Raw genomic sequence first — 14,128 nt, 5'->3', positions numbered from 1 at the left:
TCTGCCAACGAGATCTCTTTTATAGTTTCAAGGATGACTGGTAGACTAATAGGATAGATCATAGATAATTGCTAACGTTGACGGATTGTAAACCTTGTACGATGGATACTTTTTGATTAGTCATTAGTGACATTACGGAGTATGGCAATACCCTGTTTGATAGACCATTACTTTGTTACTAGAGCAAGTTTAACGGCTTTGATTATTACGCTGACTTTTAGTTACTGTTTCCTTAGGAAGGGTTTTGTACGCGAATCAGATTTAATTCTTCGCGGGCTATATATTAGTGTGACTATAGGTAATTGAAGTAAAATGTATATCCATAATTGAATTTATTATATGTATGTACTCTCCGTAGTAGCATGGACTTTGTAGTTGGACGTTTTGCAATAGATTCAGTTTTGAACTATTGGAATTGACCTCCGCATTTTCTACAGTCACTGTATTTATTTATTCTATATCTTGTTTTCTCGGTATTAACTTTATAGTATTATCACCGCATTCTTGCGAAATATTTTATAGACCATTGCGCGTCTAATGCCTTTTGTGTCGAAATTCCAGGCATTGAATGCAATTTCTTTGCACCAGCGAATTAATAATGTCACTTCGATGGTTATTCGACACTTCATTTTTATTTTGATTGAGATTTCGTTCGCGTATGTGAACAATGGCAAATAATTCTTACAAATAATGCTAACGATGCAATTCATTCGAGTGTCAACATATTTTTCGCATGTACAGTCGATTATAAAACAATCTGATCACATTAGGTACTTACAATAGTATGTACAGTCGATCACAAAAGTCTACGTGAACCCATTAAACATAAGATATGTGGTAAAAACGTTAGCTGCACGAATTTTTTTAACGAAATTACGGAAAATGATGAAAATGACGAGATTAAGGAACCCCCCCCCCCAGCCCCAAAAAAAGAAGAGCAACAAAATTCCAACCTGACAACGCGTTTTAAAAATATTTTTCTCGAGAAAAGTTATAGAACGAAGAAAGAGCTTTGGGTTAATTTTATATAACTCGAAGACTTTTTGAACTCTAATGGCCCACTCGTTCTTCAACTTCGAAGCTACTTGAACTTTGTAATTTCAAACCTGAAGAAATTCAGTTTTAGGTATAATTCGGCGACTTTTGAAAAGTTTCTGGTCAGACTTTCTTTTTGATTTGTCAAAACTTTGGTCGTATTGTTCGAATCGCTTAAAAAGGTTGCTTAACATGTGCTACCATTGTAACTCTCGTTTAATTGACGTTTATTAACGCGACATCGGCCAATTTGCTTGTAACAAGAAAAGCATGTAAGCCACGATTGTTACACTGCTTATAACGATATAACATGGAGATTTTTTACGTTCAAATGCACCATCGAATTATCGAGTAAAGTATAATATTTTCTAAGCAATTGGTGAAATACGGTCAGTGTTAAATTCATATGTCCATATAGTTCATGTAATCTATAAAATCATATGAATTGGAATAAAAACATGGAATAGGTAATATCTAATAACCCATCCATTTCTCGAAGATATTATCACAAATATCAACTCTAACTTAGAAAGCCACCAAATGTTATTTTAGAAGAATCTCAAGGTTTTATAAAAATAAACCTACTATTAACAAAATAAGAATAATAATTTAAAGAATCTAAAGTAGAGTAGAAATTGTATGTAAAAAAATAATACTTATTTATTATACTTATTAATAATACTTATTTATAATAATAAAATACTACACTGTAAACAAAAAATTAATAGTATGTCTTACAGAATCTGATATATAGCGTAGTACTCAAAATTTTGACAGTACATTAGTATCACGATTCTTAGAAATTAAATAAAAGTAATTCAAAGGTGAATTTTAAGTAGCTAAATGGACAGAAAAGAAAGTAAAGAGAAGCTCCGAATATTTGGACGAAACTCACCGATCGTGAATCGTGAATCGTTCGGAACCGTAATTCTTGCAGAGGACGGCAATTCCCTCGAATACAATCAACGTAACACTTCTTGAAATTACCATGGCTAACCCGGATTCGCGTACAAGTGAACTTCTTTCAACGACTATGCTCGAATATGTTCCCTATGGGACTGGATGTCTCGTTACGACACCGCTGGTCACATTGGGAAAGAAACCACGAAAGAAACCCATCAACGAGGGAAATAGAGATAGAATAAAATAGAGTCAGATAGATTCGACAAATTTTGATGTAAGGAAATTTCGTATGTTTATCGATGACCACACATCGAATAATATAATATTCAAACAAAGATGCCAATATTCACACACGGTACATCTACCTCAATGTGGCAAGCGAAAAGACAAAATTGTGTTAGTAGACGAAAGTAGGCCGCACGTGTGACGATGATCAATTTTAATCCTGATTTCAATTTCAAATCATAGCAGATGTTAGGAATTATTCAATACAAGTTGTACACGATACTTCAACGTTAAAACAGTAAGTATTAAGCCCATCACATATTATAACTGCGAAGAAATCGTGGCATAAAAGGCAGGCGATGTTAAATAAAGATAAAAAGGAAGAAAGACGCAATACGCAGCATTCAACAAAGAAGAACAGAAGAGAACTAACTCAAGAATTCATCGAAAAAAACTCTTCGATACTCTTATACTGAATGCAAAAAGTATGTAGTACTCTGGAACACGAATCAGGAAGCGTGAACTCACAGAGAAGGAACCAAAAAATATGATACAATCAAACCACATTCAAAAAAAGAGCTCACGTAGAGAACCAGAACCAACTGGACAAAAAATATATATATATATATATAACAGAAACGCAAATCAAAACATGCCAGTGGCAAAACCAAGTATGTATACAGAAAGAAGGGAACGAAGAAGAAATCGAGAGTAGCGTGGAGAAGGGTGAAAGAACGAGGAGAAAGTCGGGAAAGAAGGAGAGGAGACTGTGCGGTGAGTCCTGCTGCGGTGGTTTTTGTGTTCTCTTTTGCTCGACTCGAACATAGGCATGCTCTCGATCCAGAGAGCAGAGCCGCATCTGTGCAACGGTATATCGCTGGTAAACGGGTTCCGTCGGTTCTGAAGTTACCGGTTTCCTTCAGCAACCAATACCGAGGCCTGTTCACGCAACAGACGCACAGCCACGTGACGAGTTTCTGCTCGAGAGTCCACGCTGAAATTTCTGTTCGACGGTAAGATGACGTTTGAGCGGTAACGGGATTCGCGAATAGTAGTTCGTCAATGTTTGTTTATTTGTAGACGTGGGTGAAATGTGTAAATGATCGCGTCTGACGATTCATTTTCTAGAATACCTTGTGTACTATGATATACAGTAGAATCCCGTGTAACGGGAGACTGGAAAATGTTTTGACTACAAAACTGTAATGAACTATTAATTATCGCCTCTTCAACTATTTCATATTGAACCATCAAGTATGTAACACGAAAACTGAGAAAAATCAAGAAACATAGAAAGCATATGTTTTTCAATGAATAAGGCGAATAAAAATGAACGAAGAAAAGTACGGAAACATTTAAAATTGTGCCATTGGTTTAAACTAATTACGAATTTTCGTTTCTACAAACCGCAAACTATAGCGATTATATACTCGGTAACAGTGATATCGACGCAGTTCACAAGCTGGCCGAGAATTTTTTCCCGATAAAATCGTGGCATAACGCGATACCATGATTTTACACAGGAAAGCGTAACGATATTATTTTTAACTGCATCACGCTATTTCATGGTATTGCGGTTGTACACGTGCACACAAATACGCGCTAGCTGTTATGCTGAAATTAAAATTCTGGGCGTTGCTGTACACATAATAGGATTTCCAATTTCTTTGCAATCTTTTAACTATGTCGCAATCAAGCTTAAAACAGCAAGATATTGTAATAAGTTCTTTACTAACGAGGAAATATTATAAAAATATTGCTCCCTTCTATTTTTTAATAAGCGCAACTAATTCAATTTTGCATACTTCTAATCAGACTTTGTTGCGCGATATCTTGTACCTATCTCGTACCGGTGCAGAAACTGAAAATTTCGAACTGGCTTTTTAGTCATAAAATGCGGTTATTACAACAAGTATAATACACTGAGCATTTTATATATTCCATGGATTTTTGCGCTTGAAATTTCCCATAGATGTATACAAATTTATTTAAAACCAGCTGTAGATTTTTTCCAAGACCAAAAATAACAATGATTCGCCATTAATTTCAATAGAATGCTTGTAATCGGATAAAATTACGACGTTAATTCGCGGGAAATAGAAAGGAGATTCGAAACAGAGAAAGGGAAGAGGAGTCGAGGCAAAACTCGAGGGAAAGTCAAGTATTTCCATGTCGGCTGTCCTGACATTTTCGTGTGGAAGAAAACTGATTTTCCTCGGTCTGTCGAGGTGAAACGATTCGCGGAAATTGTCGAGCAGGCATAAATCCGACATCCGGCACCTATATGGCGTATCCACCTCCAAGCCAAGGGTGAACACCTTCTCTTCGCGGTCTCCACTTTTCCCCAACGACGAAATAAAAACATTTTTCAACCGACCAAGCCCCGACTTCTCACGAACATCGACACCATCGGAGCAGTCGACCAGAAAATATAAATCACCGCTTCCCAATTCTTTCTTCTTGTCGAAAATCTTATGCGTCCTTAGTACTTTTATACTCTGAATTCTCTGTTCTATCGAGATTCAGCGGAAAGAATTGGACACCCAATTTAAAAAAAAATGACAAAATTGACCCCTAGATCTCCTTTGCGTCTCTACCTGCGAAGGAACTGTCCGTACCATATTGCGTATTTCTTTATACGTAACATATTTAAGTATATCGATTTCTTTTGGTGAAATACGCCAGAAATCCGTTTCATTTCGTTCTATGTTTCCAACTGAACTCTTTTGTGCTATCTACGAGAGGTAGAAATTGGTGACGATAACCAGTCCGGATTTGGCTTATTATCAGCTAACGAAGATTAAATAACTAACTAACAAGGGTAGCTAATTATAACAAACGCGGATATGTGTGTGTAGGTAACAGTGTATAAGCCTACGAACATGTACAAGTGTAATAGGATACAAAAATACAATTAAATACGGAAGTAGTTATTAATCAACTTAAATAATAAATATTTATATTAATCTATTAAAATATTTATGATAATAAATATTTGATTATTTAACTTACAAATAGATTATTTGCGTTTTAGAGCACAATAGTCACAGAGCCAGACATCGATTATTTTGAAAAATGATATTAATAATAATTCGTAAGTTGTTTGATATAATATCCGAAACTTTGGAAACGAAAATTGAGATTCGTGAGAATATAGAGATTCGCGATAGTATTTTGTTGTTTAAGAAATATGAGTCTTGAAGACGGAACAGTGTGAACGTTTATGGGTATTTAGCTGGAAACGGTGGAATATCTCGCAACGAATTGAAGTTATCAAAAAATGTTTTAACAAAAGTTGTTTATAATAAGGTAAATTATTTTGTTCAGATTCAGTAGCGGGGGAGATTTTCAAGCCAAGTTTATTTTTTTATACGGACCATATACTTTTTAATACTAGATTGTCCGAAAAGTTTCTTTCGTTTTATGAGAAAATAATAGACGCACAACGTTTTTTGTTTTATATTATTTTGTCGAATTACGTATGTTCCATTTTGTTCTGTTGAGATAAACACCGCGACATTTCACAGACTTGGTTTCATGTTTGTATGAAGGTGCACTGTTGTAAAAAACACGTTTGCGAAAGAAAGACACTTTTCGGACAACCTAATACATTAATCGATCTATCTTCACATTCCCTATTAGTCTATTTGTGTTGAGAAACGACTAGTTTAGCAGGTATCTTAACTTCAATTTGTAAAATGTAACGTGTGGAAGACAAAGACAACGTAAATACAATAATACCGCTGCGCGTCGTTAAATCGTTCAATTTGGCAAATTAAAGATAAAATATTTGATAATCTAATAGTTTTTCGGTATAAATAGATGAATATTTTTTATAAAAAATTCCGAAATGGATCGATCAATATATTAAGAAATATATGATTCCGTTTAAAAAGATGACGTCGCTTTTATATCTTCCCCACTGCTCGACATGCAAAAAAAACCAATTTGCGTAATGCGATGTCCCTTTTCGAACCAAACAACTTTTGTTAAAACACTTCTTTGATAACTTTAATCTCTCCTGAAATATTCTACCGTTTTCAATTAAAAGAAACGTCCTGTAGAAATCGAATTCTAACGAACATGAATTTATCTACACGAGATGCTAGGATTAAAATTTCGAAATAACTCGTTATATTATCGATTATAAAATTGTATAAGTTAAAGACAGCGTATATCAGACTTTAATGAATTCAGAGGTATTTGTGTAAAGATCTTCAATCCGAAACCTGTTTCGATGATGTCCTATGCACGATTATGCTGATACCAAACCAGTTTCGATAATGTTCGAATGCTATTACATAACATATACAACTTGTAAACAAATTTCTAATGTTAATGTCATGATCCAACGTCAGTTTATTCAAAAAAGAAGATTCCTACAAAAAGATATCATTATGTGTACACTTTCGATTTATTCTCTTTTACGTACATCGATGCATCAGCTTCCGAATTGCATTATCAGTTTGAGAACACCTTTTATATTGTTTTTCGTTATACTCGAATTTCTCTACTAAAATACTGTACGATCTTCGACGTAGCTATACATATATAGTTCTATAGCATTTGCGTTCTTTGTATCAGGTTCCGTAATCACAAAGTTGTGACTATCGAGTTCCATAATGTCGATGTTATCTATATCGAATTCCCTGACCCAGGGTCGTTATTAGATCCTGTGGCCTATGGTCTATGTCTATACCATAGGCCATAAACTCTATGGTATAGGAATCATCCGTATCAAATTTCAAGATAGTCATTCATAGCTTAAATGTCAAATCCATTCAAAATCTAACAAGAACATTTCCAATCACAAACGGTATGATCATGCTCCAGTTTCTTTAAAAATTAGCAAAATAATTAAATAATAATTAGAAATTTACGATCTTAGAGTTATTAACGTAAAAGTGGTTGTTCTTTGTACCTTTTATGAATTGAATTCTGTAAACTTTCAAAACCTACCAAGTTGTCATCGCTGCAGTAAATACTCGTCGACGTGAAGCTTCTTCGGAAAATTATTACATTTTCCACGCTAGGAAATATCACGTTACATTTTTCTATTATTTTCTGTTCGTCAGCCACGCGTACGAACACCTGTTTACCATTAGCCTCAAGGCGGTTATAAAACATCCGCGTGTAATTCGGACGAAATTATTTTAGCGTTTGAGATGGCCGCCGGAATCATACAGTCTGTATCGCCTTCCTGTTTCCTTCGTTTTCTTTTCCTTAAAACTCGACTCGGAGGAACAGTTTCGCAACGGTTGCGCAGTTCGACTCTCGCTCTCGACGCGAAGTGCCTGCACTTTGGCTTATTGGGTTATCCCCTGGGTAATGCTATTCTAACTATTGAATTTCACTCGAAAAGTGCCAGTATTTAAGTTTATATTCGAGCACGTTTGAACACGTTCGTCATTGTTGCTTGGAAAAATAACCGTCTCTCCCTTTACGTTGAATTTGCATTTGTAGAAAGATAAAACGATAGACGATAAACGATCTTTGGTATAACACGTAGAAACCTCTAATTTACAAATTCGATTCTGCTCGATTTAATTTTAAATCCTTTAGCTAGAAAAATAGTAAATTCATAATATAAAGAACTTTATAAGATTCATAAAATTTCCCTAATAATATCTTTTAGATTGAGGAGAAGGGTCTTATAAAGCGTAGCATAAAAGAGAAATGTAGACAAATAGGTATGCCGAGATACCTGGGCGGCACCCACACGTGAGAAACACGAAATCCTTTCTCTGAACGGCCTCGCCTTAATATTATATCCACGAGTGAACTTTTCTGGAGCAAACGAGACACACTGCCGTACCAACGTCCTATATAGCAACAACGACCATCAAAACACGTTTAAATCGATTCCCCACCATATTGGATACGGTGATTGTAGATATCCAATGCCTTCTAGATAGACCTCTCCCATCTAGAGAGCTGTCCACAGCTCCTTTTGCTACGATAGACAAAGAAGGATCGAGCCAGTAACGGGTAAAGTTACTAGGCAACGTTCGTGATCCATAGAACCTCGAATGTTTCTCATTATTTATTGCAACAGAGTTTAAGAGAAGAATAAAACTTACATAGAACAAAATGCAGATGGACCGTAGCTTTTATAGTACACATTTACTTATTACCATACCGTTAAATGGAAGAGAAATTTGCATGAATGAAACGCTGAATACAATCTTTATATTCGTCTAATTGCATTCTGTATATCCACAAACGTTCCGACTTCGAATTTCCATAAATCTGATGATATAAAGTTTAGAGATTCAAAGGAAACAATTCCATTGTAACGTGGAAACTCGTGAATCATCAGAAGTCTTTGACGATCAATGTAAATCGTTCATCTTTTGTCTTTTAGAAGGGACAATAAAATGAAAGCTTGAATACAAATCGACGATCGTGAATACCAATTTCATTTCGTTTCCGTTTTCTCCGCCGTGAGTATAGAATAACATAAATAAACGGAAATTTAATGCAAACGCGAAATAAAGAATGCAAACATGATTGTTATCGATTAAAACGATACATACCACGATATTTATCATTGTATTTTTGTAAGTTATTTGTTAGCTAGTTTCCTAGTTATTAATTGAATTAATTAGTTGAATTAACTTATAAAAGATAAAATAATATTTTTCTATTACTTTCAAGCTTTACTTTTTATTTCTGAAAGAAAAATGCTTCTTCCAGTCGTCTTACGATAATAAATCGATTGTTTATCGTAAAAATGTCGTTCTTACACTCACGATTTGTAACGAACACATCAATCGTAAAATCGCAACAATTTCTGAACGAAAGACAAACGACCTAAACGTTAAAAAGCAGCAAACTATCGATATCGTTGCCCCAAAAGAGTCGTCAATCGTCGAAACGAGTCACATAACACAAAACTCGTTGACCTCAAAACTGCACAAAATAAATACCGCGGAATACAAAAAAAAGGGCGAGTCAAATCACTGACGATAAAATGTGACGAAATTTCACCGAGAGTAAAACCACGCAGCGCGCGATCAAAGAAACCTACATTTAACACGCTTTCGCGTTAATTCCTGCATCCGTCCACAATTTTTCAAGCTGACCGACGATTACGCGGTAGCCATTCGAAACTGAATGTTTAAAATCCATGACGCGAGTGTCGGAAATTTCGCTTTGAAAATTTCCTAGTATGAATGACTCTTAAGAATAAATATTTCGTGTCGATTATTGTTTAACAATGTGTGTTCGTGAGTTTTACGGATGAACGCTTGACAATTAAAAACGAATCGAAAAAGCGCAGTCATTGAAATTGTACATAAGCATCCTTTGGACTATCATCTATCTATCTATCTAGTTGTAGATTTTTTCAAGAGAGAAAGAAATTTCATCTGTCAGCGGAATCCGGCGTAGTTTTAAACAATCAAACACACGAATCAAATTATTATTCGAAGCTAGGTGCGTCTTACAACAAGTGAAAAAGCTGCAAACTTTCTATCTGTAACAAAGCACACGAACGCAAAAAAGCCATCTAGGATACATTTGAAGATTTACGACGAAAAACTCGAGAACGGAGAACAAATGAAAAAAAAATAGTTGAACCGCGAGCGCGAACATAGCTCGTTGCAATGATCGCGATGCGTCCGAAACAAACAGAAGCCGCGTTTGCCAGAAACTGGTAATAAACTTCCATCTCATGACGCATTTACGTCCCAACAACACACCGTTCTTCTACCTCTTCGATACTCCTCCGCTCTTTTTTCGCCCTTTTGTTTCGTTCTTTTGTTCGCCAACCTATCGCGCAGTTCAACATGGAAAAGAATCGCGCCGATAAAACGCTCCGAAAAGAAGCGGGGCACCTAGAGAAATAGAGAGAAAGGATACTTTAACCGTACGTCATCCCTGGTGAGATAAAAACTTTGGCTGCTGGAGAAATGTAGCCTGTGTGCAGGTTCTACCAGTCAAGATGATGGAAATTCCACCAAACGCCGCGAGGAGTCGTGGAAAACGCGGAAATTATCGTGGTTCCACGAAGATTTAGACACATAATAGAGCGAAAGTGCTTCAATATTTAGCATTGGTAACTTTCCATCCACATGTTGTATGAAGCATATGAAACATTTTGAAATTTCATTAGCATTGTAATGAAATACGATTAGAATGATTATACTGAACAAAGAAATCGATTTAAAAATGTATATAGAAGTTTCTTCGAAATTAAATAAACGAAGATACAGATGGCTACTCTAAATTTTAATTATTAACAGTATGGCAAAACATGGCGTTGTTTTGTTCGTATATTATTTGGTATATCGAACGCGAAATGTTTAATGCACCTATTTGGGAACATAGAAGATTAAGGTTTTCGGTTTATCGAGAGGATAATAGTAAGGATAGTAATAATAAATGATAGTAAACGTAATATTATTTGTGGATAGTACCGGTGGTTTGATTACCTGAGTGCGTGGAAATTGTAGATATTAATATTTACTACGCTGGAGGCATAATGAAAATTCAACGTCTACTGCTAGCAGAGATATGAATAATTCAGGCATTATTAATTCGTTGTCTTGTAACGTGGAGTTACATTTATATATCGACTACAGGTTAAATAGTGGCAAAGATTAATCATGATAAAATTTAATTTTAATTTGAATTACGATATCAAAATACAAATTTTTCTGTATATGTATCTACGTCAATTTTACTTCGTCGCGATATTTGATTCTGCATTTAATTCTCTTACTGATCATTTGAATCTTTACTTTATGATTTTCCTCCAATCACAAACTACACAGTCTAAGATCATTAATGAAATTAAGACTTTTAACCCAAATTTTTAAGACAAAATCGACTTATAATTATCGAAATGCTATCACTAATATAGGTAACACCAGAGCTAATTATTAAGAATTCATATTATGTTATTATATATTATCGTAACATCAAATTATAGGAATTAACCTACCACAGATACGTTTTCTAGACGTGTATATTTTTCTCCATTAAATACAGGTGCTGCACGCAGAAAAATACACAAAATACAGACTGATTGGCCCGGTATACAGCAGCGAAAAATTGAATAGCGGAACATCCAAAAACCTTGACAAATGGACGAAGATACAAGCGGTGGAAAATATCGGACGCAATTCACGCTAGCAGTAAACTTAATTCAAATGGTTTTTTATTCAGTTGTTGGCATAACAAGGGTCGCAAATTAGTTGGAGTCACGAAATATCTCCCCTGATAGTTGACACGATGAATTTTTTCCCAATCGAACAACGAAAAGGGATGCGGCGTCCAGTGGCTACATAAACGTGTAGCCGCAAACGAACGCAGTTTGACGGTCACAAAAGTCAGAATCACGAATGCAGATCGTGAAATTCGTACACTCTATACATAGCTACACGCTATACAGGCGGACGAAAGTATTCGAACACTTACCGATACGTTTCATGAATTGTATTATATGTGTAGTACTTTTACGTCTTGAAATTTTATTATCACTGTTGCAAAACTCGAGTATCAGAGTTAATGAGACGTTCTTACAAAATTGCAACGATTATAACGATTAAAGCGTTCAAACTCGATTTTCCTAAAGTCGTTATTTCTACGTTATATCGTTATTCCACCGAATAAGCTGTACTGTTGCGAAAGAGGATTTTTAATACTCAAATCAAGTATCATAGAGAACATTCAGCAACAAATCGTATACAGTTTAACGATCGCAAAAGCTTGGATCGGGAATGCAAATCGTGAAATTTGTAGTAGCTATATGGGGGCTAAACGTGATATATAGTTTGAGGATCATGAGACTTTTAGGTGGCGATAACCATTCCGGTTCGAACAGCGGCCTGGTTTGAAGCAGCTGTAAAATTTTTTCGATGCGATCGTCATCGAGAGCCGCGAACGATACTTTGCGAAACGCTCGTGGAAAGGACACTGTGATCCAGTGATAGCACGCGTCCATTACACCCACGTGTAAAAATGCTATTACTTTTTGTGGTAAAAGTATGTAACGTATAGGGTGTCTCGAAAAAATAGGGAAACGAATTTTCCCAGTCCTCTCGGTATTAAATACTTTCGTATTGTATTCTGTTCTGTGCGAAAACGAAACGACCGAAATGTATTATATATTTTCTGAATGGCGAAATATATTATTCGTAAAATAGGAGAAGAAAAATGTTTGTTGTTTGGTAGTGCATAATGGTTAATAATGAAAGTTCGCTATAACTGTATTTAACTAACCGTATTTTAAACCTTGATCTAGCTAATGCAGGTAATTAGTGTCCTTCCCTTGGAATAATTATCGGCACAAGTTTTTATACCTTCGCCCTATCCGCTCCATTTAACAAACTGATGTCTGACCTTAACTAATCCGAAGTTTAAAGTTGCTGCTCGCGTTGCGTTGGTCGATGTACATTCACCAGCGCTATAGTTTAGTTTCACGGCAATTTTATGGATAAAATTTAACTGACAATTTTGTTTCATTGTGTTTGAAAAAGTTTCGAAAATTTCTTTATAAAGTTGGCGCAAGAGAATAACGAAGATTGCAGGGTTAATAAATAGACGATTTCTTAATACACAGATTATTTCAAGCGATAAAAATAATATTTGAGAAGCGATTAACTGATTCGTAGTAAGACTTGGAATAAGAATGAATAATATAAAGTAAAGAGAAGGTAAATCGTATGAAGGGATTCTCGACTATCATGGATTATTCAACAGCATTAAGATGAATAATTAGAGTTGGCAGAAAAGTGCAGGTGATTAAAGTAAGTTCAATGGTCAAGGTTAATAAACTATCGAATACCGATACACCAAGTCTCTGAGAACCGCGTAACGAGCCATCCCTCTTAATTCCTCCCACGGGACTACTTCCACACTATTACAATAACTACTTTGGAACAATAGCGGCGAACAGAACACATTCTCAAAATTGAGCAATGCTATACACACTATTCCCTAGCATCTCCTGATAACTACCGATAGAAAGAGTTTATCATTGGAAACACATAACATCAACTATAAATAGAATGAATGGAAATTATGAAATCACAAGCACGATAATAATGGAAGGGCTTCACGATGTTACATTGCGTTCATAATACGGATTATGTGTTATTACATATCTAATATTTAATGAAACTGGAATATTCGAGAATTCGAAAGTTGGGATTTTTTTAGTTCGAAAGAGAAATTTGAAGACGTAAGAATTTGTTCAAGTATCTGAATAGTTTACAGATTTTTGAAATTTGACGAAAACTTGAACCGCACACATAGGTAAGAAATATTTGGAGTAGTATTGGTAGCCTTTGGTATTGAATTTCATTAAAATTTCTAAGTACATATTGAACTTGGTTTCGTCGCTATTCATTCTTCACACTGGTACACGCGAATCGTGAAACAAGCCACGATAAAACTTCTACAGCTCGAACGTTATCACGAGAAAGATTGTTTTTATCGCAATCTGCGTAACGCGTAACTACCAGAAAAACTTTTAATTGTGAAATGGCCAAAGTGTCCTGTAAGTTTTTTTAATAGTCGAAACAACACGAGCATCGAGTTGGAAACACGCGAAAGTAAAACCTGAAACCTGTTATCAAAACTATGTCAATCCGTGGCGATAACCGCAAAACTTTTGTAATGAATTTTGATCGTGGCGTTTTTGAATCGTGCTGAGTTGAACACGCACGAATAATAGGCTTAAATTATGTAGTTAATCGAGACCGCTTAAACTGAAGTGACTGAAAGACGACGACCAAGATAAAGTCTCTCAAAGTGCTCCATTGATCATCGCGTTTTTCGTTTATATCTTGATTTTAAATCTGTCTCGCAAATGCGTGATGTTTGAAATCGCCAAAATATTATTAAACAGCGGTATATACAAAATATTGAGAAAGAAATGCATTCTCAATTTGTTACATTTCGCGTTCAATGGAAATAAAATTTACAAAAGCCATTAAGTCGACAAACAAAAATTGAT

The 14,128-nt window shown here is 35.3% G+C and overlaps 1 protein-coding gene across 2 annotated transcripts in view; it reads right to left on the bottom strand.

The window, feature by feature from the left end:
• LOC117207548 (furin-like protease 2) overlaps positions 1-14,128 on the bottom strand; it is a 422,104-nt gene that overhangs the window by 398,636 nt on the left and 9,340 nt on the right. The gene's annotated exons all lie outside the window — the stretch shown is intronic.

Source organism: Bombus bifarius, unplaced genomic scaffold, assembly GCF_011952205.1.
Source record: "Bombus bifarius isolate JDL3187 unplaced genomic scaffold, Bbif_JDL3187 scf7180000008038, whole genome shotgun sequence".
Classification (NCBI taxonomy): Eukaryota; Metazoa; Arthropoda; class Insecta; order Hymenoptera; family Apidae; genus Bombus; species Bombus bifarius.
Note: the sequence above shows the minus strand (reverse complement) of the source record. Positions and strands in the feature narration are given on the sequence as shown.